The sequence below is a fragment of the Myotis daubentonii genome, chromosome 3, assembly GCF_963259705.1.
Source record: "Myotis daubentonii chromosome 3, mMyoDau2.1, whole genome shotgun sequence".
Classification (NCBI taxonomy): domain Eukaryota; kingdom Metazoa; phylum Chordata; class Mammalia; order Chiroptera; family Vespertilionidae; genus Myotis; species Myotis daubentonii.
In genome coordinates, this window is record NC_081842.1 from 95640027 (window position 1) to 95666291 (window position 26265).

Consider the following 26265-nt stretch of genomic DNA (forward strand, 5'->3'; position numbering starts at 1 on the left):
AGAAGTAGCAGACAAACTTTAGCACCAAAAAAGTCACTAATTTCTATTTTTCATACCATTTGATTATCATTGTTTTTATTATTATTTTTTCCTAAATGTACATTGTTTTTCTATTTTTGTTCATTTCATATATATTTTTTGGTTGATTTTTCTTTGTTAAATGGCATTTAAATATATAAAATAAATATCAAAAATATAAATCTTTTTTTTAGTATGGTTTCAAATATCAAAAAAAATTATGAATATTTCTATATGTGGCACTGCACCAGAGTTAAGTTAGGGGGTTTTCAAAATTTTGACACACTGAGCTCAAAAGGTTCACCATCACTGGATTAGGGTAATGCTGGCTTTGTAGAAAGAGCTTGGAAGTGTTCCTTCCTCTTGAATTTTTTGGAATAGTCTGAAGAAAATAGATTTTATTTCTTCTTTGAATGTTTGATAAGACTCCCCTGTGAAACCATCTGGTCCAGGGCTATTGTTTGTTGGAAGTTTTTTGATTACTGCTTTAATTTCCTCCATAGTTATTGGCCTATTCAGATTTTTGATTCTTCCTCATTGAGATTTGGAAGGTCATATTTTTCTAGGAATATGTACATTTCTTCTAGGTTGACCAGTTTTTTGGATAGAGTTGTTCATAGTAGTTTTTTTTTTTTTACAATTCTTCATCTTTCTGTGGGGTCTGTTATTTTCGCCTCTTTCATTTATAATTTTATTTATATGGGTCCTCTCTCTTTGCTTCTTGGTGAGTCTGGCTTGAGATTCATCAATCTTGTTTATCCTTTTAAAGAACCAGCTCTTAGTCTCATTGATCTTTTGTAATGTTTTTTTTTGTGTGTGTGCCTCTATGTCATTTATTTCTGCTCTGATCTTTATTATTTCCTTCATTCTGCTCACTGTGGGCTTTTCTTGTTGCTCTCTTTCTAATTCTTCAAGTTGCAGAGTTAGATGGTTTAGTATCAGTTTTTCTTTCTTTCTTTTTTTTTGAGGTAGGTCTGTAATGCTATGAAGTTTCCTCTCAGGGCTGCTTTCACTGTGTTTCATAGATTTTGGATCGTTGTGTTTTCATTGTCATTTGTTTCAGGATGTTTTTTGTTTTTTCTTTGATCTCTTTGGTAACCCACTCATTGTTTAATAGCATGCTATTCAGCCTCCAGATGCTTGAATTTTTGTGATTGATTTTAATGTAGTTGATTTCTAATATTATGCCATTATGATCTGAGAAGATGCTTGATATGATTTCAATCTACTTGAATTTGGAAAAACTTTGCCTGTATCCCAATATGTAGTCTATCTTTAAAAATGTCCCATGTGCACTTGAGAAGAATATATATTCTGTAGCTTTGGGGTGGAATGTTCTTAAAATGTCAATTAATGCCATCTAATCTAGTGAGTCATTTAGGATTGCTGTTTCTTTGCTGATTTTTTGCCTAGAGGATTTATCCATTGATGTGAATGGAGTATTAAATTCTCCTACTATAATTGTATTGCTGTCAATCTCTTTCCAGTTATCTTCCAGGGTTTTTTTTAAATGTATTTGGGTGCTCCTGAATTGGGTGCATATATGTTTACCAGAGTTATAGCCTCTTGTTGTATCGATCACTTTAGAATTGTAAAATGACCTTTCTTGTATCTTGTTATGACTTTCACTTTGAGGTCTATTTTGTCAGATATAAGTATTGCTACCCCAGATTTTTTTTTCATTTCCATTTGCCTGAAAAATATTTTTCCATCCCTTCACATTCAGTCTGTGTGATTCCCTTGGTCTGAGGTGGGTCTCTTATAGACAACATATGTATGGGTCATGTTTTCCCCATTTAATCACTCAATGTCATTTGTTTGGAGCATTTAATCCATTTACGTTTTATGTTATTATTGCTAGGTACTTGTTTGTAACCATTTATATTCTTTATGACTATGTTCCTTCTTCCCTTTCTATTTCTTCTTTTTACAACAGTCTCTTTAGCATTTCTTGCATTGCTGGCTTGGTAGTGATAAACTCCCTTAGTCTTTTTTTGTCTGAAAAGCTCCTGATTTCCCCTTCAACTTTGATTGATAGCCTTGCTGGAGAGAGTATTCATGGATTCAGTCCCTTGCTTTGCATCACTTTGTATACTTCATTCCATTTACTTCTTGCCTGATGTTTTTCTGTTGAAAAATCAATTGATAATTTGATTGGAGATCCTTTGTAGGTAACTCTCTGTTTCTCTCTTGCAGGCTTTAAGATTCTCTCTTTTTCATTAATGTTTGCCATTGTAATTACAACATGTGTTGGCGTTGATCTTTTAGGGTTCATCTTGTTTGGGATTCTCTGTGCTTGTGTGACTTTTTTCTTCCCCATATCAGGGAAGTTTTCTGTCATTATTTCTTTAAATAGGTTCTCTAATCCTTGCTGCTCTTCTTGTCCTTCTTGAATCCCTCTTATATGTATGTCATTTCGTTTCATGTTGTCCCAAAGCTCCCTTAGGCTCTATCCTGCTTTTTAATTTTTTTCTCTAATTTCTGTTCAGATTGGGCTTGTTTCTCTACCTTATCTTCTAACTAATTTGGTCCTCCACTTCTCCTAGTCTATTGTTGAAACCTTCCATCTTGTTTTTTTATTGTAGCTCTATCACTTTTGAGTTTCTCCTTATTCTTGCATTGGTTGTTGAAATCTCTTCCATCTGGTTTATGACCATTACTCTGAATTCTTTTTTCTAACATATGGCTTGCCTCTGTTTCATTTAGTTTCTTTCTTGGTGATTCCTCCTCTTCCTTTTCGGGATTGTTTCATTGTCTCCCCAGTTTTGCTATCACCAGAAGGTCCAAGTGCCAAGTTGCTGAGGCCTGAACCATGTGTGGCGGGAGTACCATGCAACCCAAGCATTACTGAAGAGCTCAGGGACCGAGATGCATGGCTGCCATGGTTTGGTGGGAGCCATGCATGCCAAGAATCAGAGTCCCCATGTGCATGCACCAAGAACCAGAGTCACTTGCACTTGGTGTGGCCTCGTGCACACACTGAGAAACAGAATCCCCATGTGTATGTGCCTAAAATCAGAGTCACTGGCACTTGGTGTGGTTCCAGGCGCGTGCCGAGTATCAGAGTCCCTGCGCACATGTGGTGAGCATCAGAGTCACTGGTGCTTGGTGCGGCCTTCTGTGCACACCGAGGATCAGAGTCCCCACAGGCACGCGTCAAGAATCAGACTCACGGGAGCTGGGTGAGGCTGCCGTGGATCAGTGGGGGAACTCTGCACCAAGAATCAGAGTTCCTGCATGCACATGCACCAAGAATCAGGGTCACAGGCCTGCTAGAGGCCCGAGATGCATGGCCATCCTGTGTTGGTGGGAGGCCCACTTGAGGGTTAGGGTTGGGCAGGCCCTATGCTGCTGTGATTCACAGGAAACTGCGGCCAGGATGTCTGGAGTTTCAGTGTTTTTGGGTCTGCAGCTGTGGTAGCAGGTCTTTGTCCAGAGTGGCTGTAGGGTCCTGCTTTGTGTCTGAGGCCAGTCTGGGTGGTGATGAGGGAGGGTTCAGAGTCATAGCTGTTCTGCCCTTCAAGATAGTGTGGTTTCTGTGCCAGCATTGGCCTCTTGGGAGTGTTTGCTGTGGCAGTGGGGTCTCGCAGTCTAAGACTGCCCAGTTCGCCAGCCCTGGAAAGTCTTGCAGGATCTAACTATCCCTAACACACACACACACACACACACACACACACACACACACACACCACATATCTACACACTCACCTTTCACTCACTCACTCTCTCGCACTCTCTCCCTCACTGCCATCTTCCACGTCTCAACAATCCAGACCGGATCTTGATTCAGCAACCTCAGTACTTGAGTTCTGGGCAGGAAAGAACTCAGAGTCAAGACTCAAACTATAAGAGAAATTTTATTTCAAAAATCACAGAGGTAGAAGTGAATCATAGAAGAAATGGGCTCAGGAAACAAGTTACAGAGGCAAAAAGAAGGGGACCCTTAAGCTTAGGAGAGAGAAAGGTAAAATGTAATGCACCTGGAGGGGAGGGGATGGGTAGAGTAAAGGCACGGTGTACTCTGGGTCATCAGGGGAGGATCCCAATAGAATAGTCATAAGATTGTTAGGTGTGTCCTTTCAGAGTCGTGGTCTCCACTGATTGGATTGCACTGGGGGAGGGGTCATAGTCATTGCAGCTTGTTTGCTGCTTTTCTGGGCCTGGAGCTGAAACACAACTGAGACCTAGATACATTTGATGCAGGTCAGAACCTCACTGTCCTGGGGGTTTAATGCTTAAGGCTATTCTCTTCCCTCCTTGCTTGTTCTCCCTCTAAAGGAGGGTCTAACCTGCATGACTGGCAACATGCCAAGGGATGAAAGGTCAGAAGTGTATGACCAGCAATATGAAAGGTCAGGGGGTCTAAACCCACATGATCAGTGATATGCTAGGGGAGGAAAGGTCACCCTGGGGACACGATCCTTGTTTTCCCAGTTTTGCACATTTCCAGGCCTTCTGTACCTGGCCATTTTCCTTGCTCTGATCACGTCTGTTGCCTACCACAGAGGAACTATTATGTACTAGATATCACTAGATAAGGTCATGGGAACCACACCTAGCCAAGTTATTAGTCCTGATCTAGAGAACTCTTAACTTATGCAAAATAAAAGATGTTATGGAAAAAGAACAATTAAGGAGATAGAGGGGGGAAATGAGTGGTCAGTTTAAAATTTGTGTTACCCTTTGAAGGAAAAGTGGGATTTTGGCAAACAAAGAAAGGACAGAAAGGACAAATCAGATCTCATGTTTCAATTCTCTGGACATTGTTTTGTGTTATTCTTTCTACCCACATTTCCTTCTTTATTCCACTGAACTTTAGGATATGTGGCTGATTATCTTGTTCAATATTTGTTTTTCCATTGATCGAAGATGTATGAGAACATGTGTCATTTGTAAAGCTTTATCTTATTAACTTAAATAGCACCTGCTAGCACTCCCACTGTTTTTGGCACTTAATAAATATTCAGAATATATTAACTATATAAGAAAATGTTTCTCTCTTTCTCCCTTCCTTTCTCTCAAGTCAATAAATTAAAAATAAACAAAGAAATAAATAAAATTTAAAAACTAAAGTAAATCATGATTTTTTTTTTTGCTTATGATGAATAAAGTAAATATACTTTCCTCAATTGATGACTTTGTACATGGACAATAATCCATTCAGCATTCATGTCCACTTATATGTCCACCTTATTTGGGCAATGAAAATGCATGTCATGCACTGAGCTTCAAATAGCTCAGGGTTTTTCTGTAGCATTCCATATAGGAAATCAGGAACAGATATTAGGAATCTAATTGTGGAGTGTAGTGTAAGTACTCTGGTTTATAGTCCTAGGAAATAGAGGCACTGTGTTTGGGAACTATGTCTGGCATGAAAACCCAGCTTTCATCATTACGTGTGTTGCCCTCAAAATGCAATAAATAAGGTAGACATATATGTAGACATGAATGTTGAATGGATTACTGTCCATGTGCATTCATCATAAGCAAAAAAAATAATGATTTACTTTAGTTTTTAAATTTTATTTATTTGTTTATTTTTAATTTATTGATTTGAGAGAGAGGAAGGGAGAGAGACAGAGAAACATTGATTTGTTGTTCCACTTACTTATGCATTCATTGGTTACATCTTACATGTGCCCTGACTGGGAATCAAACCCACAATCTTGGAATATTGGAATGATGCTCTAATCAACTAAGCTACCCAGCCAGGGCCTCATTATTTATTTTAGAACTTATATTTAGATGGTGCCATTCTCTTAACTATAGCTGTAGTCTTTGTCTTTAGGTGATAGAATTGGATTTGATGACTTTTATAGGTACTTCAAGCTCTAATGTCTCTAAATTTTCATAGTTAATAGTTAAAACTATTAACTGTTTAGCAGTGGGTAGAATAAATGTACTCTTTTAGAGGTCAAGAGTCACACTAGTTCGATTATTTAAGAGAAGTTGATATTTGTCAATTATACCTTAATAAAGCTGAAATAAAACAGAAGATAAATAATTCCTCCCCATATAATAATCTATCAATTGTGATTTGATTAACATGACAGTAACAAAAAAACATCTAGGTAAAAACTTAAGAGTGAAAAACATCAACCAGTGGTTTGGGCTGTATTATGAAAATAATAAAGTTGAAATTCTTTTCATTCTCCTCTTCTCACTGAATTAATTTGTGGTTTTTATTTTACATAAACACATTCATTAAAGGGCTTAGAGCTGCTTGAACTTGACAGTCACTCCTCTCCTGACACTTCTCAGAGCAATGGCTTGAAAGATACATTTTTTAACTTCCTTTCCCCCATTTTCTTTTGTCTTCTTGGAGTATTATATATCTAAGTGACAGGAGTCTTACAAATATTTAGGAAGATAAACACCCTGAGTCTGTTAGGTACAACAAAAGGATTCATACATCATTTACATGTCTGGTGCAGGGGAGGACAATCACCTTGGATGGGTTCACTCCATTATGGCTGATTGCTGTCCAGGACATCATTAGTGGTGATTTTGTCTTGTCATTTGTTTATAGATGCTATGAAGGATACTGATCCCAAAGTGGAATTTCTGCCGCAGGGCCAAGAATCATTATATGTTGTTATTTACTTGTAAGATGATGAATACTATAAGATTTGGAACAGCTTCTGCAAATAATTTTCAAAGAAATGCACATTTTATCATTTTCTACAAGAGTCCAACTTTTGAAAAATAGATGAATAATCACTATTTTACAAATAATTCTTGTTTTTAATGGTCAACTCTCAAAATGTTAATCAATTTTTCTTTTGTCGGGAAATAGAAATCTGGAAAACCTAAGTCTGTAACACTCCTAGTGAAAAGTTCAGAACATCAATTTCCCCTATTTTCATATGAAACCAGGTTGACTGTCTTTTATTTTTCTCTCCTCAGTGAATTGATTAAGTTGAGGCTAAATTACTTGCTTGATTATTACACATTCATGACTTACATTGCATAAGGAGACTGGGTCATGGCAGGCTACTCAGGAGATTCATGAACTTATGATTTATGGGCCTGCTGCCAGTTTTGCAGTTTCCCTCACATTTTGCATGACTGTAGGCTGCCATTGCCATCCTCCTTTATCTGGAAGATGGTTAAAGAGATGGAGAAGGAATACTGGGAAATCTTCACATAATCAGAGCCTATCCCTTGGGGGCTGAGTAACCATACTATGTGCACTACCTTCTCCCAACATCAAATGTTACCTTCTAAATAATTATTATGTTTACTTAAGGGAAAATGAGATAAAGTAATGTAAATGTCATTTGAAGGGCAGCCATGCTAAGAGGCCTTCTGCTACCTTTGCACTGGCGATGTTAGATGTGGGTATATGTTTTGTGAACCTGTTTCATCCATAAGAGACGCCTGAGACTCAGAAATTATTTTGCATTTGCTTGACAAAGGGAGCCTCCCCCAACCTCTGGGATTGTATCTCTGTGTCACTCATGATCACCTTTCCATGACAGCTTTTCCTCCTCAAATACATTCTATACTAACACTCTGCTTTCCACAACCTTTGCATGGCTTTACATATGAAATACTAAAACATCACCAGTTTTAATGAAATAGGCAACCTACTATTTGAAGAATTCATATTTATAGCCTGCTGACTAGCTACCCTCCAACATGAGCTAGATGATGCATTTCTGGAAACTTCAAATTAATCCTTTTTATTACAGAAGTAGGTACCCATGCAAATGAATAGAAATAGCTGATCTCATTAAAGGCTGAATTGAAACCAATTCTTATGGTGGCAGTAGCTACAACCTGTGATAATTTCCATAGCTGCTATATGAGTTAAGTCCTGTAATTACATTTAAAAATTCTAAATAGCATAATTTTAGGTTATATTATATTTTTATGTGTACATTTGTATGTGTGTTGAAGAACAAGGTATAGAGATGTATTTAAATAAGCTTGAATTTTAATTAGGTTGGCTTGATTTTTATATTCATGTGGCTTTATATATGTCTTTCTGCAGACACAACATTTTCCTCTAATTCTTTTTGATTCTCATTCTCATTTTGAGAGACTGATGCTTAGATTATGACTCTCATTATAAATGCATACTAAGCTAGAGGGCTATTTTTATGCTCATGGACTCAAATCATTCTGGGACTTTAATTTCTTTTCTATAGTTTGAAACCAATTTTTAAATTCAAAATGATGAAGACATTTGTCCTTGCCCTAAGGCCCTGATTTAAGATTTAGACTGAAGGTTAAATATCAAAACTTTAATACAAATCAAGTGCATGCATTTCTGAATAAAGGTCTGGCACCATCTGTACAGGGCATTGATTCTTCTAGCTAGAGGGCTGAAGAGTCTGTTTACAAAAGAATATACAATTTAGACAGAACAAGGGCCCTTCTATCAAATAGAAGAGAAGAGTCATGTTCATTTGTCATTACAAGCACACCATTTCCTTTTCGGCGAGTTAATGCCCTTCCTTAAAAGGAGATTAGTCCTTCAATATAAAGACATTGGAGCTGTCAGGCAGCATTCAGGAGTAGATACAGATTATAAAAGCCTGAGGTCAGACCAATTCAGAATCTCTTTAAAACATCACCAGAGAATACTGGTGTATCCACATTCACCCACCAGGATTATTTTAGAATCATGATCACATAAGTTTTCACAGTAAGAATTTGCATGCAAACAGACATCAGTTCTCAATAGACAATATGGAAACTTTGGTTAATGCAATCAGAAAGCAAACATAAGGACAGCGAGGGAAATATTCTCATCTTAATGTATGAAAGAAAGGGTCAAACTTGATTTGAACTAACATCTGTCCTCTACAAGTAGATGAACCCAGTTTCTTTAATAACTTACTCTCATAATTAGGTGCAATGGGTAATTATCCTGGAAGAGAATTTAAATTCAGCCTTTAATTCCTTTCGTAGATAAACCTCATACTATAAACACAAGGATAATAATAGGCCAAGGAACATTTAAATATTTATGTAGATTCTACTTCAATTTTTATCTGGAAACTTTGCAACCCTAGTAGAAAGAATGTTTCTCTTATCCTTGCATGTTATCATTTCTAGGACTTTATTTTTTATTTTATTTTTAAAAATATATTTTTATTGATTTCAGAGAGGAAGGGAGAGGGAGGAAGAGATAGAAATATCAATGGTAGAATCATTGATCGGCTGCCTCCTGCACACCCCCTACTGGGAATCAGGGCCACAACCCAGGCATGTGCCCTTGACTGGAATTGAACCTGGGACCCTTCAGTCTGTAGACTGAAGTTCTATCCACTGAGCCAAACCATGTAGGGCTACTTCTAGGACTTTAAATGTGAACATGTTAGTACAGAAAAATGCAGTGAAGCCCAGTGATGCTATAGCTTTGAATAAGTATCAATCAGGAAATTGGCTGAGAATGAAAACATGTACCATAAATAAACTGAGGATTATTCCAGGTATTATAGTGCAATACAAATATATAACATTGATGCTACATTAAATATATTTATATATTTTATATTTCCTTAAAGTCTTTGAAGCCACTTAAAAAACTTACATCAATTTACAGTGATGGCGAACGTTTTAAGCTTAGCATGTCAGCATTTTGAAAAACCCTAACTTAACTCTGGTGCCATGTCACATGTAGAAATTTTTTGATATTTGCAACCATAGTAAAACAAAGACTTATTTTTGATATTTATTTTATATATTTAAATGCCATTTAAGAAAGAAAAATCCACCAAAAAAATGAGTTCGTGTGTCACCTCTGACATGCATGTCATAGGTTCGCCATCACTGATTTAGGAACTTCATTAAAGGCATTGTAATCTTGTGAAAAGAAATTAGTTTCAAAGTTACCTGGTTGTTTGAATTTAGGGCAAAGCCTGATTATTAGCATATTTTTTATATGAAAAGCTTGGTTATTTATTGGATGCGTTAATTACAGATTTTAATCTTTTCCCCATGACACAGGTCATCAGTAAGCACATTCGATATTGTATTGAGTAACAATGCGGTGACCCTTTCAAAAACCAGCCAGGTATGAAATGTTATTTACCCTGATAATAAGATCACCCACACGGCTCTCCTCTTCCAACCTATGGGCCTTAAATATGTGTTTATTCTTTTTTTAAAATTTTTGTTTTATTGCTTAAAGTATTACAGAGAGTATTACAAATGTCTCCTTTTTTTCCCCCTTGACCTTTCCCCAGCCTCCCCTACCACCCAGTGTCCTGTGTCCATTGGTTATGTTTATATGCATGCATATAAGTCCTTCGGTTGATCTCTTAATCCCCCCCCCCCAAACCTCCCCCACCTTCCCGCTGTAGTTTGACAGTCTGTTCCATGCTGCTCTGCCTCTGTATCTATTTTTGTTCATCAGTTTATAATGGTCTTTATTATCCATAAATGAGTGAGATCATCTGGTATTTTTCTTTCATTACTGGCTTATTTCACTTAGCTCTCCAGTTCCATCTATGCTGTTGCAAATGGTAAGAATTCCTTCTTTTTTACAGCAGCATGGTATTCCATTGTGTAGATGTACCACAGTTTTCTAATCCATTCCTCTGCTGATGGGCACTTAGGCTGTTTCCAAATCTTAGCTATGGTGAATTGTGCTGCTATGAACATAGGGGTGCATATATCCTTTCCGATTGGTGTTTCTGATTTCTTGGGATATATAACTAGAAGTGGGATTACTGGGTCAAATGGGAGTTTCCATTTTTAGTTTTTTGAGGAAACTCCATACTGTCTTCCATAGTGGCTGCACCAGTCTGCATTCCCACCAGCAGTGCACGAGCGTTCGTTTTTCTCCACATCCTCTCCAGCACTTGTTTGTTGATTTGTTGATGATAGCCAATCTGACAGGTGTGAGATGGTATCTCTTTGTTGTTTTGATTTGCATCTCTCTGATGATTAGTGACTTTGAGCATGTTTTCATATGTCTCTTGGCTTTCTGAATGTCCTCTTTTGAAAAGTGGCTATTTAGGTTCTATGCCCATTTTTTGATTGGATTGTTTATCTTCCTTTTGTTAAGTTGTATGAGTTCCCTATAAATGTTGGAGATTAAACCTTATTGGTGATAACATTGGCAAATATGTTCTCCCATGCAGTGGGTTTTCTTGTTGTTTTGTTGATGGTTTCTTTTGCTGTGTGGAAGCTTTTTATTTTGATGTAGTCCCATTTGTTTATTTTCTCTTTAGTTTCCAATGCCCTAGGAGCAGTATCAGTGAAGAAATTGCTTTGTCATATGTCTGAGATTTTGTTGCCTTTGGATTCCTCAAGTATTTTTATGGTTTCCCATCTTACATTTAAGTACTTTATCCATTTTGAGTTTATTTTTGTGTATAGTGTAAGTTGGTGGTATAGCTTCATTTTTTTTGCATGTATCTGTCTAATTTTCCCAACACCATTTATTGAAGAGACTGTCTTGACTCCAATTGTATGTTCTTGCTTCCTTTGTCAAATATTAATTGAGCATATTGGTTTGGGTGGATTTCTGGGTTCTCTATTCTATTCCATTGATCTATATGTTTGTTCTTGTGCCAGTACCAGGCAGTTTTGAGAACAGTGCCTTTGTAATACAGCTTGATATCTGGTATTGAGATTCCAACTACTTTGTTCTTCTTTCTCAGGATCGCTGCAGCTATTCGGGGTCTTTTTTTTATTCCAGACGAATTTTGGGGGCGTTCGTCCTAGGTCTGTGAAATATGCCGTTGGTATTTTGATGGGGATTGAATTGAATCTGTAGATTGCTTTGGGTAGTATGGACATTTTAATGATGTTGATTCTACCTATCCATGAACATGGTATGTTCTTCCATCTGTTTATGTCTTCCTCTAGCTCTCTTTTCAATGTCCTGTAGTTTTCTGAGTAGAGGTCTTTTACCATTTAGTTAACTTTATTCCTAGGTATCTTAATTTTTTTGGTGAGATGGTAAATGGGATAGCTTTTTTAGTCTCTCTGTAAGTTCACTACTGGTGTATAGAAATTCCATACATTTCTTGGCTTTAATTTTGTATCCTGCTACATTGCCGAATTCATTTATCAAGTCTAATAGTTTTTTGATGGAGTGTTTAGGGTTTTTTATGTACAATATCATGTCATCTGCAAATAAGGACAGTTTTACTTCTTCTTTTCCAATTTGAATGTCCTTTATTTCTTCTTCTTATCTAATTTCAATGTCTAATACTTCCAGTACTATGTCGAACAGAAGTGGTGAAAGTGGGCATCCCTGTCTTGTTCCTGTTCTTAAGGGAAATAGTTTTAGTTTTTGCCCATTGAGTATAATGTTGGCTGTAGGTTTGTCATATATGGCTTTTATTACGTTGAGGTATGATCCTTCTATTCCCACCATGCTGAGAGTTTTTATCAAAAATGGGTGTTGGATTTTGTCAAATGCTTTTTCTACATCAATTGATATGACTATGTGGATTTTTTTTCTCTCAATTTGTTTATGTGATGTATCACGTTTATTGATTTGTGGATATTGTACCATCCTTGCATCCATGGGATAAATCCTACTGGGTTATGGTGTATGATCTTTCTGATGTATTGCTGGATCTGATTTGCTAAGATTTTGTTGAGTATTTTGGCATCTATGTTCATGAGGGATATTGGCCTATAATTCTCTTTCATTGTGTTGTCTTTATCTGGTTTCGGTATGAGGGTGATGCTGGCTTCATAGAATGAGCTTGGAAGTGTTCCTTCCTATTGAATTTTTTGGAATAGTCTGAGGAGAATAGGTTTTAGTTCTTCCTGGGATGTCTGGTAAAACTCCCCTGTGAAGCCATCTGTCCCTGGGCTTTTGTTTGCTGGAAGCTTTTTGATGACTGCTTCAATTTCTTCCATAGTTATTGGCCTGTTGAGATTTTTAGATTCTTCCTGATTGAGTTTTGGAAGGTTGTATTTTTCTAGGAATATGTCCATTTCCTCCAGGATGTCTAGTTTGTTGGAATAGAGTTGTTCACAGTATTTTTTAACAATCATTTGTATTTCTGTGGGGTCTGTTGTTATTTTGCCTCTATCATTTCTGATTTTGTTTGTTTGGGTCCTCTCTCTCTGCTTCTTGGTTAACCTGACTAGAGGTTCATCAATCTTGTTTATCCTTTTAAAGAACCAGCTCTTGGTTTCATTGATTTTTTTGTATTGTTTTTTGGTCTCTATGTCATTTATTTTTGCTCTAATCTTTATTATCTCCTTCCTTCTGCTCACTCTGGGCTTTTCTTGTTGTTCTCTTTCTAATTTTTTGAGTTATAGAGTTAGATGATTTACTACCATTTTTTCTTGTTTTTTTGAGGTAGGCCTGTAGAGCTATAAACTTCCCTCTCAGGACTGCTTTCATTGTGTCCCATAGGTTTTGGATTGTTGTGTTTTCATTGTCATTAGTATCTAGGATGTTTTTAATTTCTTCTTCGATCTCATTGATAACCCAGTCAATATTTAATAACATGCTATTCAGTTTCCAAGTGTTTGAGTGTTTTGGATTGTTTTTATTGTAGTTTATTTCTAATGTTATGCCATTGTGGTCTGAGAAGATGCTTAGTATGATTTCAATCTTCTTGAATTGGGGGAGACTTTGCTTGTGTCCCAATATGTGGTCTATTTTTGAAAATGTCCCATGTGAAATGTCCCATGTGCACTTGAGAAGAACGTATATTCCGTGGCTTTGGGGTGAAATGTTCTGAAGATGTCAATTAAGTCCATCTGATCTATTGAGTCATTTAGGATTGCTGTTTCTTTGTTGATTTTTTGTCTAGAGAATTTATCCAGTGATGTCAGTGGTGTATTAAGGTCCCCTACTATGATTGTATTGTTGTCGATCTCTCCCTTGATATCTTCTAGGAGTTTTTTTATGTATTTGGGTTCTCCTGCATTGGGTGCATATATGTTTATCAGGGTTATATCCTTTTGTTGTATCAATCCCTTTAGTATTATGAAGTGGCCTTCCTTATCTCTTGTTATGGCCTTCACTTTGAGGTCTATTTTGTACGATATAAGTGTTGCTACCCCAGCTTTTTTTTTCATTTCCATTTGCCAGAAAGATATTTTTTCATCCCTTCACATTCAGTCTGTGTGAGTCCCTTATTCTGAGGTGGGTCTCTTGTAGACAGGAAATATATGGGTCATGTTTTTTAATCCATTCAGCCACTCGATGTCTTTTGATTGGAACATTTTGTCCATTTACTTTTAAAGTTATTATTAAAAGGTACTTGTTTGTAGCCATTTTTATTTTTTGTGCCTGTTTTCTTTCTTAGTTTTTTATTTCTCCTTTTTCCACCAGTCCCTTTAGCATCTCTTGCATTGCTGGTTTTGTGGTGATAAACTCTCTTATCCGTTTTTGTCTGTGAAGCTTCTTATTTCCCTTCAATTTTGAATGATAGCCTCGATGGATAGAGTATTCTTGGATTCAGTCCCTCACTTTCCATTTCTTTGTAAATATCTGTCCATTCTTTTCTGGCCTGATGTGTTTCTGTTGAGAAATCATTTCATAATCTAATGGGAGATCCCTTGTATGTAACTTTCTGTCTCTCTCTTGCAGCCTTTAAGATTCTCTCTTTGTCCTGAACATTTGCCATGGTAATTATGATGTGTCTTGGTGTGGGTCTTTTGGGGTTCATCTTGTTTGGGACTCTCTGTGCTTATGTGACTTTTTTCTTCCCCACCTCAGGAAAGTTTTCTGATATTATTTCTTCAATTAGGTTTTGTAACCCTTGGTCCTCTTCCTGTTGTTCCGGCACCCCTATTATTCATATGTTGCTTTGTCTCATGTTGTCCCATAGCTCCCTTAGGCTCTCCTCCTGTCTTTTAATTTTTTTCTCCAATTGCATGCAGTTCAGTCTGGGTGTGTTTTGCTTCCCTGTCTTCTAATTTGCTATTTCGGTCCTCCACTTCTCCTAGTCTACTGTTGAAACTTTCCATGGCGTTTTTTATTGCAGCTATATTACTTTTCATTTCTTCTTGATTCGTACAATAAATTATTGATTTTTTCATCCACTTCTTCTTGATTCTTACATAAGTTGTTGATTTTTTTCCTCCATCTTTTTTATGCACTCTAGGACCCTTATTCTGAATTCTTTTTCTGAAATATTGCATGCCTCTGTTTCACTTAGCTGCTCTGCTGGCAATTCCTCCTTTTCTTTCCTTTGGGGGTTTCTTTGTCTACCCATTTTTTGTCTCACTGACTGATCTAAATGTCGAGTTGTGCAGGGGCTGCTCCTTGGGTAGCAGTGGTTCCTCGGGCTGCAGTTGCTCCTCAAGTCGTCGTGGTAATGGCTGCTCCTCAGTTGGCAGCTGCTCCTCTGGTGGGTGCTGTTCACAGCAGTGGTGTCTCCTGTGGCTGGGTGGGGAGGCTGCTTACACAACTGCTGTTCCTTGGACAGGGGTGGGTTGTTCATGTGGCTTCTGCCCCCCAGATGGGCACGGACTGCTCCCGTGGCTGCTGCTCCTTGGATTGGGGGTGGCTGCATGCTTCTGCTGTTCCTTAGATGGGGTGGGCTGCTCGTGAGGCTGCTGCTCTTTGGACAGGGGCAGGTTGCTTACAGGGCTACTGCTCCTCGTACCCGTGTGGGCTGCTTGCGCAGCTGCTGCTCCTCAGATGGGGGCGGGATGCTCACCCAGCAGCTGCTCGTCGGCAGGTGAAGCCTGGATGTGGCTGCTGCTCCTTGGACCAGTGTAAGCTGCATGGGGCTGCTGCTCCTCAGATGTGGTTGGTCTGCTCATGTGGCTGCTGCTCCTCAGACAGGGGCAAGCTGTTCAGGCGGCCGCTGATCCTCAGGCCAGAGTGAGCTGCATGTGCAGCTGCTGGTCCTTGTACGGGGGCAGTCTTCTCACGTGGCTGCTGTTCCTCGGATGGGGGATGGGCTGCTTGCGTGGTGGCTTCTCCTCGGGTGGGAGCAAGTGGCATGTGTGGCTGCTGCTCCTCAGATGGGGGTAGGCCACTCACCTAGCTGCTGCTAGTTGGACAGATGCAGGCTGCGTGTGTCTGGTGCTCCTTGGACCAGTGTGGACTGCGCAGGGCTGCCGTTCCTCGGACGTGGGCAGTATGCTCATGTGGCTACTGCTCCTTAGACTGGGGCAGTCTGCTCGCACGGCTACTTCTCCTTGAATGGCAGTGGGCTGCTCGCGGCACTGCTGTTCCTTGTATGGGTATGGGCTGCTCACACTGCTGCTGCTCCTTGTATGGGGGCAGGCTGCTCGTGCAGCTGCTGCTCCTCGTATGGGGGCAGGTTTCTCGCACACCTACTGCTCCTCAGACAAGAGCAGGGTGTGGGCTGCGCAGCTGCTGTTCCTTGGATAGGGGTGGGCTGCATGGTGCTGCCACTCCTCAATCATGGGCCGGCTGCTTGTGCGGCTGCTGCTTCTCAGATGGGGCAGGCTGTTCACGTGGTTGCTGCTCCTCGGACTTGGGAGCGGGCCGATCACACAGCTTCTGCTTCTTGGACAGTGGCAGGCCATGTAAGGCTTCTGCTCTTAGGCCTGGGGCAGGCTGCTCACGGGGCTGCTGCTCCTTGGACAGGAGTGGGCTGCTCAAGTGTCTTCTGCTTGCGTGGTTGCAGTGCCCTGGGCTAAGGTGTTGGGCCGGTCAGAGGGGAGCATGCTTCAGAACCCACAGGAGCTTGCACCCAGGGTGGCTGGAGACTTGTTGACAGTGGGACCACAGCAAAGGTAGCAGGTCCTTGGCAGGGGTGTCTGTAGAGTCCCAGGTGTTATCTGAGGGCACCCTGGGTGGGCGTGAGGCCTGGATCCCAGTTAAAAATGCTAGGCCTCTGAGGACAAGCTGGCCTCCCAGAACTGCTTACAATGGTAGCAGAGGCTGCCTAGTTAGGCGAGCCTGTTTAGCCTGACCCCGAAGTTCCAGCGGGATCTGTCTGTGCCTCACTCACATACACACACACACATCCCACATGACCACACACTCCTCTTTTGGTTCCTCATTGACTCACACTCTCTCCCTCACTGCCATCTTCTTCCTGCCTCTGTAGTTGGGTCTGGGGTGTTATTGACCCATTCGTGGATGGAGTTTACTCTCCAGGGGTCTGGATATGAGGCTCACTCTCTAGCACCTGGCCAGACAGGATAAAATTCACCTTGACAAGACACAACAAAAAGGGACCAAAATATGAATGTACTCTCGACAATAATAACTCCACTATAAGTGATCACCTGAGAAAAGAGAATTAGGGGTGAAAAAAAGAGAGCATAAATGATATTGAAGAGAGTGAAAAAAGATAAGAGAGAAAAGAAAAAGGAAGAAAAGGAGTATATATATATATATATATATATATATATATATATATATGTATATATATATATATATACCACAGAACCAATAGATAAACAAACAAACAAAACAAAACAACAAAAAATCCAAACACCAAACCCCCAGCAAAGAGGGTGGGGGCAGAATCTGTAGATGCTGAGCTTATATATAGAAGATAAGATTAAGAATTGGATGAATATTGGGAGGATCTCAGTTCAGTATAAAGTAAGTAGAAAGAGGATGGGTGGATATGAGGAAAGAGAACGAGAAAAAATAATAATAAATTTACAAAAAATTTGATTTCAAAAATGGTATAAAAATAACATATAGAAATAAAAGAAAATAGAGTGATGGAAAAATAATGTGAAAAGAAATAGAAAATAAAGCACAAACAGAAACAGGAAAACAAAAAAAAAATAAAAAAGAGATAACAAAGTAATAAAAAGTAAAAATAAAATAAAATAAAATAAAATAAAATAAAATAAAATAAAGATGAAGAAGTGAAGTGTTTCTTTGGCTGGCTTAAGATCCCAGTCTTCTGTACTGTAGTGTATCTCAGGATCTGATTGCTGAGACTAAAAGTCTTTCTTTAGTCCAGCCCCTTTGGACTCTCAGGGACTATTTAGGGTTTTTTTTTGTTGTTTTGTTTTGTTTTTTAATCCTTTGTACCATTCATGGTGGAATTTGGGTGTGGCTGTTTTAGTTGCCTGGATACTGGAGGGAGGGGCTATGGCTGCCCACATCCCAGGCTCAGGCATGACTCTGCACCAAACTCACTGCCACTTCTCCTGGATCCCCCTCTCTCCCCAGGTTCCACAATTCCACACCTTCTCCCACGCTCCAGCCACGGGTAAGTGTCTGTGTCCGAAAGGTCCTATGAACTAGGCTCTATGAAGAAGGACACAAGCCACAGAGGCCGGAGCGGCTGCCCCTTTGTGCACTCCTCTCCTGCCGGCGCTCTTCAGCCTTTACTGACTGTGGACCAAGGTCTAGAATCCCCTGCCGACCAGCAGCTCTGTGTACCTCCTTTCCACTGTGCCCGTCCCGAGGGACATGGCTGGGTGCCGGTGCCCTGTGGGTTCCCTCTGATCCTCAGGGCTCAGAGTTCTGGCAGATTATCCTTCCCAGAGCCTTGACTTTACCTTTCTCCAGGAGTCCTCTGCCTTTCCCGGCTGCAAACCGTCTCCCAGCTGAATCTCCCCTGCCAATTCGGGCTGGATGTTACTCGTTTCAGCTGCTCACGCTATCTGCTCTGGGACAAGGCACGGGACATGTCCGTCTATACTACCGCCATTTTGTCTCTCACATATTTTGTTTTATATCAACCAAGATTTTAGACTTTTTTCAGAGAGTTATTCTGATGTGTATTACTTCAATAATGATACTGCTGCCCTTGTTTTTATAATAGTTTTGATAGAAACACAAAAAGTATAAAGTCTATGAAAGCATGTTGTTATTGGTAGAAAAACAATGAAAGAAAGGGAAGAAGTCTAAAAAGATGTAGTGTAACAAAACAAAACAAAACAAACAAACAATCAAACAAAGAAACAAAAAAACAAAACCACACCCTTATACTTGGTTCAAATCCTGGCCTTAAAACAGATGAGCTGAATGATATGAAGCATATAACTCTAAAGGTTATTGTTTCTTCATCCATAAAATATGAAACATAGTTTGTACTGTACTTGGTCTTTGCAGGGGTTAAAGGAGATGATAAGTTGATGTATGTGAAGAGCTTGGAATATAATGCTCATTACATGTTTCTACTCCCACTACCCTCTCAGGTGATAGAAAGGTCAGGATGCAACAATTACTCATATACCAGGCTGTGTTAGAAGGACTCAAGAGAGATTTCTCCATCTCTCAATTTTTGGATTTTCCTTCCAGGTAGATATGCTAGCCAGTAGTCCAGGCAGAACTTTATGTACAGCAACCTTCTGATTTATTATGGACACTGATATGATGGGAGTCAGTGACCAAAGCAAATGGTATGCATTGGAGCTCAGTGAACTTGTGGGTGCAATTTAGCCCTCTTATACTTAGCTCAAATTCTTTTCATCAAAACTTTTCAGTTTTGTCTGCAACACAGATGCCTACTAACCCTGATTTAAAACCTAACTCTCAAGATAAATCTTAACAGACCTCATGTGGCCCAACCTGTACTGTACACTTTATTTCCAAGCACCATTAAAATAGCACGAGAGGTCTGGTGAACTAATTCACCTGAGTAGGGTCCCTGGGCCTGGTCTGTGGGATAAGGCCCAAACCAGCTCTCTGACATCCCCCAAGGGGTCCCGGATTGCAAGAGGGAGCAGGCCAAGGAACCTCACTGGTGCACGATTGGGGCCAGAGAGGGACCCAGGAGGTTGGCCAGCTGGAGAGGGATCGTGGGAGGGTTCCAGGGTGTGCCTGGCCCATCTTGCTCAGTCCTGATCAGTTGAACCCCAGAAGCAAATTACCTACCAGTTGGAACATCTGCCCTCTGGTGGTCAGTTTATGTAATAGCAAGCAGCTGAGCAGCCTTAGCATATCATTAGCATATTATGCTTTGATTGGTTGAACAACCTACTGGATGACTGGACACTTAGCATATTAGGCTTTTATTAAATAGGATTACCATGTGAGGAGTATCACTTCCCAGTAGGTTGGGGTGGTTCTGTGCTGGACAGGTTTTTCTGAAAACAATATAGAACATGCTTCAACTTCCACATTGTTTATGGTTCTCTTCATTTGTAGATGTAAGGATTCTATAAACTGGTAGCAAAAAGTAATTGTGTAGGTAACATAGATATTATTGAAGCATCTAGTCTTTAGCCTTCTGTTGGTCAAAGAAAAAACAAATAATAGCCACTAAAAAGAAGTGTGAAAATTAACTTATTACATGTCTCAAATTTTTAAGAAAAGGTTCATTGTAATATTTCTTTTCTTTCCACCTCTAACAAACCTAATATCCAAAGCTCCTGAAATGCGCTTTCTCCAACCTCCTAGCCTCTAGTGCAATCTCTTTTTTCCATTTTCCCCATAATATTACATCATAGTAATACAAAAATCTGCTTGGAATTGCAGGGTGATCCTCATCATTTGGGCAAATGAAGAAATTTAACAAGCCAACCCAAAAGCATCTTTAGTGGGAAGTGAATAAGGAAAGGCTAGAACTATTGTTGTTATTTTTATTTTGCTTTTAAAATATGCAAGCTTAAAGTGCCAATGGGCAGAGAATAAAAGAGGTATATTGGACAATGAATATTTGTCAACGGACTACTGAAGCAACTTAGTAACAAGTGTGCGGGGGTCAAAGACAGCAAATCATTTCTGCTTTATTAATGTTTGATGACAAACTCTTAGGGAAATTAACTTTAGAAAATAAAAAAAAGACATGAATCTGAGTTTTGTATTCTGGTTGAGTGTAATTTACTCCCTTTGGATACTGCATATCTGCTATTTGGAGACATTAATTTTCTCTCTCTTTTTTAGAACTAATCAATAAAACCAATGAAATGTTATAAATGCTTTTATTGCTTACTACCTTAGTAAACAAAAAATAACTGATGTCTGATAGTAATTTATAAATTAAGATTAAGTAGTTTTTATCCAAAAAAAAAATATTTCCTGAAGTTGTTTAGGATCAAGAGAAATGCTTTGTGTGGTCCATTATCTGTGATGCCTGCCTTCGTCATGCTCTCAGGATACTTCAATCCTGACATAGACAGAGGTGTTGACCAGGTAACTTTATGCTACCTTCCATGTTAAGATTCTACAGTAGTAAGAATAAGTCACAAAAGTTTCTTTTTAAAAAGTGTGAGAGAGAAGAGGAAGTAAAGAAAACCAAAGCTTGTGTATAGGTATTCTAAACACAAATAACAATACATTCATGAGAACATTCAATCCTAGAGTGACTGGGAAAGTGATTTTATTTCCTTGCCCTAAAAATTTTATAATCTGGAATTCTATCTGGAGTGCATTATTATTTTAATGCAATAGCAGTATAGCAACACAACCATGTAATGCTATGATAATCCTATAGAAAATGTGGAGAATTGTTTTGAGTCAGATATAGCCAAGGTTATCCAGTGAGGAAATCATTTTAAATCAGATGCAGGAGTAGCAAACTGTAAAAAAAAATTAATATTTCAAAACATTCCAGGTTACATTGGAGAATATCAAACAATAAAGAAGGTAATTCTAGCATAGAAAATGTTTGATGAAAGTGATTCTTGGTCCCAACCAGTGTTGCTCAGTGGTTGAGTATTGACCTATGAACAAGGAGGTCATGGTTCAATTCCAGTCAAGGCACATGCCCAAGCTCGATCCCCAGTGTGAGGCATGCAGGAGACAGCCGATCAATGATTCTCTGTCATCACATGTTTCTATCTCTTTCTTCCACTCTAAAGTCAATAAAATATATTTTTAAGAAAATAAAATTATTTCTTGGAAGAATATAAAAATTAATATATGGCATTATCCTTTATATTATCAGTATTCTTATGCAGAATACCAGTAGCTTATTGGCAGTATATATAGCTCATAAAACTAAACTAAATAATTATGAAGAAAGCAACTGTTATATCCACTTCTTTCATAAAATTGGAAATCTTCTTAAAAGAAATCCAGGTATGTCTGAAGTAGACTAACTGGCAAGTCTCAGGATTGTTTATTCCAGTTGGAAGAGACTGAGGGATTAGCACTTTTTCAGAGCCCTGCAAGAAAAGTGTTAGGGGGCAGGGAAGTACCAAACACAAACATAAGTTGTACATTGTTCACCTGAAACAGTTGTTCACATCTATTTAGTGCTTCTCATATAATATATAATAGTTCCAATCAAGCACCCAAGCAGACAGGCACCACTGTAAAGTATTTAGTCACCTTCTTTGATTTCTAATCCTTTCTATGTTCCTCTTTCATTTTACTTTCTTCTGAACCTCTGTTGTGCAATTCTCTCTTAGCTACTTGTCCCTACATTTACTTGTACTCCCATCAACAGAATCACTCTAACAAAATCATCAGTACTTCCTAAAGCCAGTGTGGGGTCCCACTGGGGTACCAGTTCTGCCCCACTATGTACCAGTTCTGCCCACTTCTTCCTAAGTATGTGATCTTGGGAAAGTAATGTACATATTTGGACTTCTATTTACTCTTCTATTAAATTACTAGAGGCACAGTGCATGAAATTCGTGCATAGGGGGGGTGGGCAGGGAGGTCTCTCAGTCCGACCTGCACCCTCTCCAATTCAGGAGCCCTCAGGGCATGTGCTACTGATGGCTTGGGCCCACACCCCGTGGTTCTCTGCTCTCTGCAGGGCCTGCCTGCTCCACACCACAGGGATGGGCAAGCAGGCCCTGCTGGGTGCTGCCTGCGGGACCCCCTTGCCTGCTCACGGGTTGCTGTGGCAACAGCCCAGCAGGCCCTGCTGGGTGCTGCCTGCGGGCCCCGATTGTCTGCCTGCGGGTTGCCACCTCCACCGCCCAGCAGACCCTGCTGGGTGCTGTTTGTGGCCCCCCTTGCCTGCTGGGCTCACGTTGCCGGGATGACACCACCAGCATCCTGCCCAGCCAATATGGGCGCTGCCATCTTTGTTGTGGAGCGACGGTTAATTTGCATATTACTCTTTTATTAGATAGGATTACTTCATTGAATTATCCCAACAATCCATTAAGGAAGTTTGTATTATTATTCCCATTTTACAGATTAAGTGAAGAACTTGCCCAAAGCAACTGTCATATGTAAGAATCACTTCTATGCAATCTAGATCCAGAGTCCAGCAATCTTGACCACAATGCTACATTTCCTCTGTAATATTATATTATAGCCTAGATGCTGTAACTTGGATCTTAATACTCTTCAATTGTATGTTTAAGGGTAATAAAATCTTGTGTGCTCATATTTATATCATAGGAAACTGTGAAATTTACATTACAAAGTATTTAACCTTGTTTGAATACTCAAAGGAAAATAAAAAGTAATACCCAACCTGTTCTGTTATCATGAGTGTTCAGTTTACAATGAGTGAATTCAAATTTTACTTTTGCTTCATTTTGTTTTTTCTTCAACAGTTGGAGTCATTCTTAGGTCTTCCTCCATGATTACCCAGGAACTGTTACTTTACTGAAGACTCAGGCATAGAACTGGGTAGTAGACAATGTCTGTCAGAAACTCTAACTCATGTTGAAACACTCCTGCTGTATGTAACAGGATAATGAATTAGGTAGTATTTTGTACCATCATCCTAACATCAGATTTCATCATCCTATATAATAAAAGGGTAATATGTAAATTGACCCTAATGGTGGAACGATTAGGAACAACCAGTCTCTATGATGTGCACTGACCACAAGGGGGAAGATGCTCAATGCAGGAGCTGCCCGCTGGTGGTCAGTGTGCTGCCACACGAGGAGCTCTGCTCAGCCATAAGGATGCACTAAGGATGTCTGACTGACAGCTTAGGCCTGCTCCCCCAGGGATTGGGCCTAAGCGGGCAGTCAGACATCCCCCTGAGGGGTCCCAGACTGCAAGAGGGTGCAGGCCGGGCTAAGGGACCCCCCTGAGTCCCTGAATTTTTGTGCACCAGGCCTCCAGTCTATATATATAAAAGCCTAAGTGACTATTCGACTGTTTGACCATTCGACCGTTCTACCAGTAGCTATGATACACAATGATCACCAGGGGGCAGATGCTCAGACCGGTAGGTTAGGTTGCTGCTGGGGCCCTGTCGGCCCCGAATCTGGTTCACCCACACCATATTCCCTTCAATGTGCACAAATCCATGCACCAGGCCACTAGTCTATAATAATTCTTAAAAGATTCAAATTATAACTGGTTTCATTTTCCCATTGGCTTGATTTGTATTACCATGTTAAATCTAACCACACCACTGATTAATTTGAATCCATTTGGTGTCTTTAATGGATCTTTTGATTTCTAAGTACTCAAGAGATGTTTTTAGAAAGACTTTGTAAGTTTTGATATTCAAAGAAAGGTGGCATTCAGATATTTCATAATACGCATGGAATATTCTGCTGATAGATCTGCAAACAGCCTTCTTTTGAAGAAACCTGTCTTTTTATTTATACAGCTGATGGTGCCAGCAGTGTGAGGAAGAACATGAGTGAAATGCCTACACACTATACAAAGGGATTGCTAAAAATAACCCTGACTTGTCTGAGAATCTCCTGGAAGGTGCTTCCATCCCTTTTGCTTTTTTGTTTTGAGTGGTCTTTCCAATCATATTATAGGAATCTGTCAGGTACTTATTTGTATTATGGCTGGTTTGGACAATGCAGTGCTACCTAGGCTGTAGAGGTGGTGGTTACAAATCCAAAACAAACACATTCGCCAGCACTTACTGTCTGCTCACTTTGCAAGCCTTCATGAGTGTGAAGCTTTTTTCATTTTCCCAATTGAATCCCTAGACCTATTATTAACATATTATGATTTATAAGAGAGTGATTTTTTTAATAACAACACTGAGAGAGCAAAACCCATTTGTTCATCCCAAGAGGTTTGAGAGCACATTATAAGCACAGGGTGGTCAGAATAAAAACGAATACAAGTACACAGACCATGATTGTTCCTAATTGGAGAAAACACCCAATTAGAGCCAAAAGGCTAAGAAACAAATTGTTTGCCACAGTAAATCATTCTCCTAAATATCATTATTTAAAACATTTGAACTCTGTTGAAGGATATAAACAGCGATGTGTGCTTCATAAGGAACACCGGGACAGCTGGCTGGCTTTAAATCTCAGTAGCAACCACATTGGAAGCTGCCAGGGCGTTTGCTGCTCCATTTTCACTAAAGGCTGGATTACTGAATCCCCATTATATCTTCCATCTCATTTTCATCTCTATTGCACCAATTAGGCTGCATTGAGGCTTATAGGGGCTTACATTGAGTTTCAGATAGATGAAAGAAGCCAGCCTATACTCTTTGTGATAAAAATAGTCATTAATTACTGAGACTTGTAAACTGCTTAGCAGCCTTCCTAATGTGGCCTGCCAGGTGCTTCTCATCCTATAGCTAATCAGCAAAAGAGGAGAAAAATCCTCAGGGACTAAGGATCTTTTTTGGCTCAAAAAGAAAGTCAAGGTTAAAAATCAATCTAAAATACAGTGAAAACCTAAGTCAATATGCACACACTGGCAAAAAACTGCCTTGCTTTGCTTTCAATCAATTTTTATTAGAGAAAAATATCTTATAATATTGTTCCATGGGGTAACTAATTACCAATAAAATATTTTCCCCCTATCTGATAGAAGATAATGTGTTCCGAGGAGTTGAATGCATGAAAACACATTTATAAATAATTCAAATGGAGTTAGATAATTACCTAATTAAAGAAAAGTGAAATATCATAGGAATTAATGAAGTAATTCAGTAGAGAGGGAACCCAACTAGTAGTCTGCTGAAAGCAACAGTGGATAGTCTCACCTTTGAATGGACAGCTTAAATATGCTAGTGGAATTTCAGGTTAGTCTGTTACAGAATTGACTGCCATATTCAGTATTTTAATTTTTAATAATAACCTTATGTTTAAATGGCAAAAATGCCCATTATGCTACTTCATTAAGGCAATCAGAAGCATGGGGTAGTAAATATCAGCATGATTAACAACTTTCATGTGATAGACAACATAGAGATGAATGGTTTTTGTGTGTACAAGTATCCCACAAGTTGGAAAGATAGAAAGCATGCCTGTATGGAATGGAAGCATGCATTGAGGGCTTCTTTCTTAATGTACATATTTCATAAGTAAAAACAATGCTTTTTAAAGGAATGCCATACAGCCATGTTTCATGCATTTCAATATGACCAATATTCGTGAATGGGCGTGCAGTTTTTCAAAACAATGGCCAAAGAAAATTGGAGTGATGGGAAATCGGCTAAATTGATTTCTACAAAAGCCTTGTAGAGAGCTTTAAAAATGAACATTGTGTGCAGGGGAGAAAACAACTATGACAGAAATTACAAGTGGGTTGCACTATATTACAAGCTTGAGATTGCT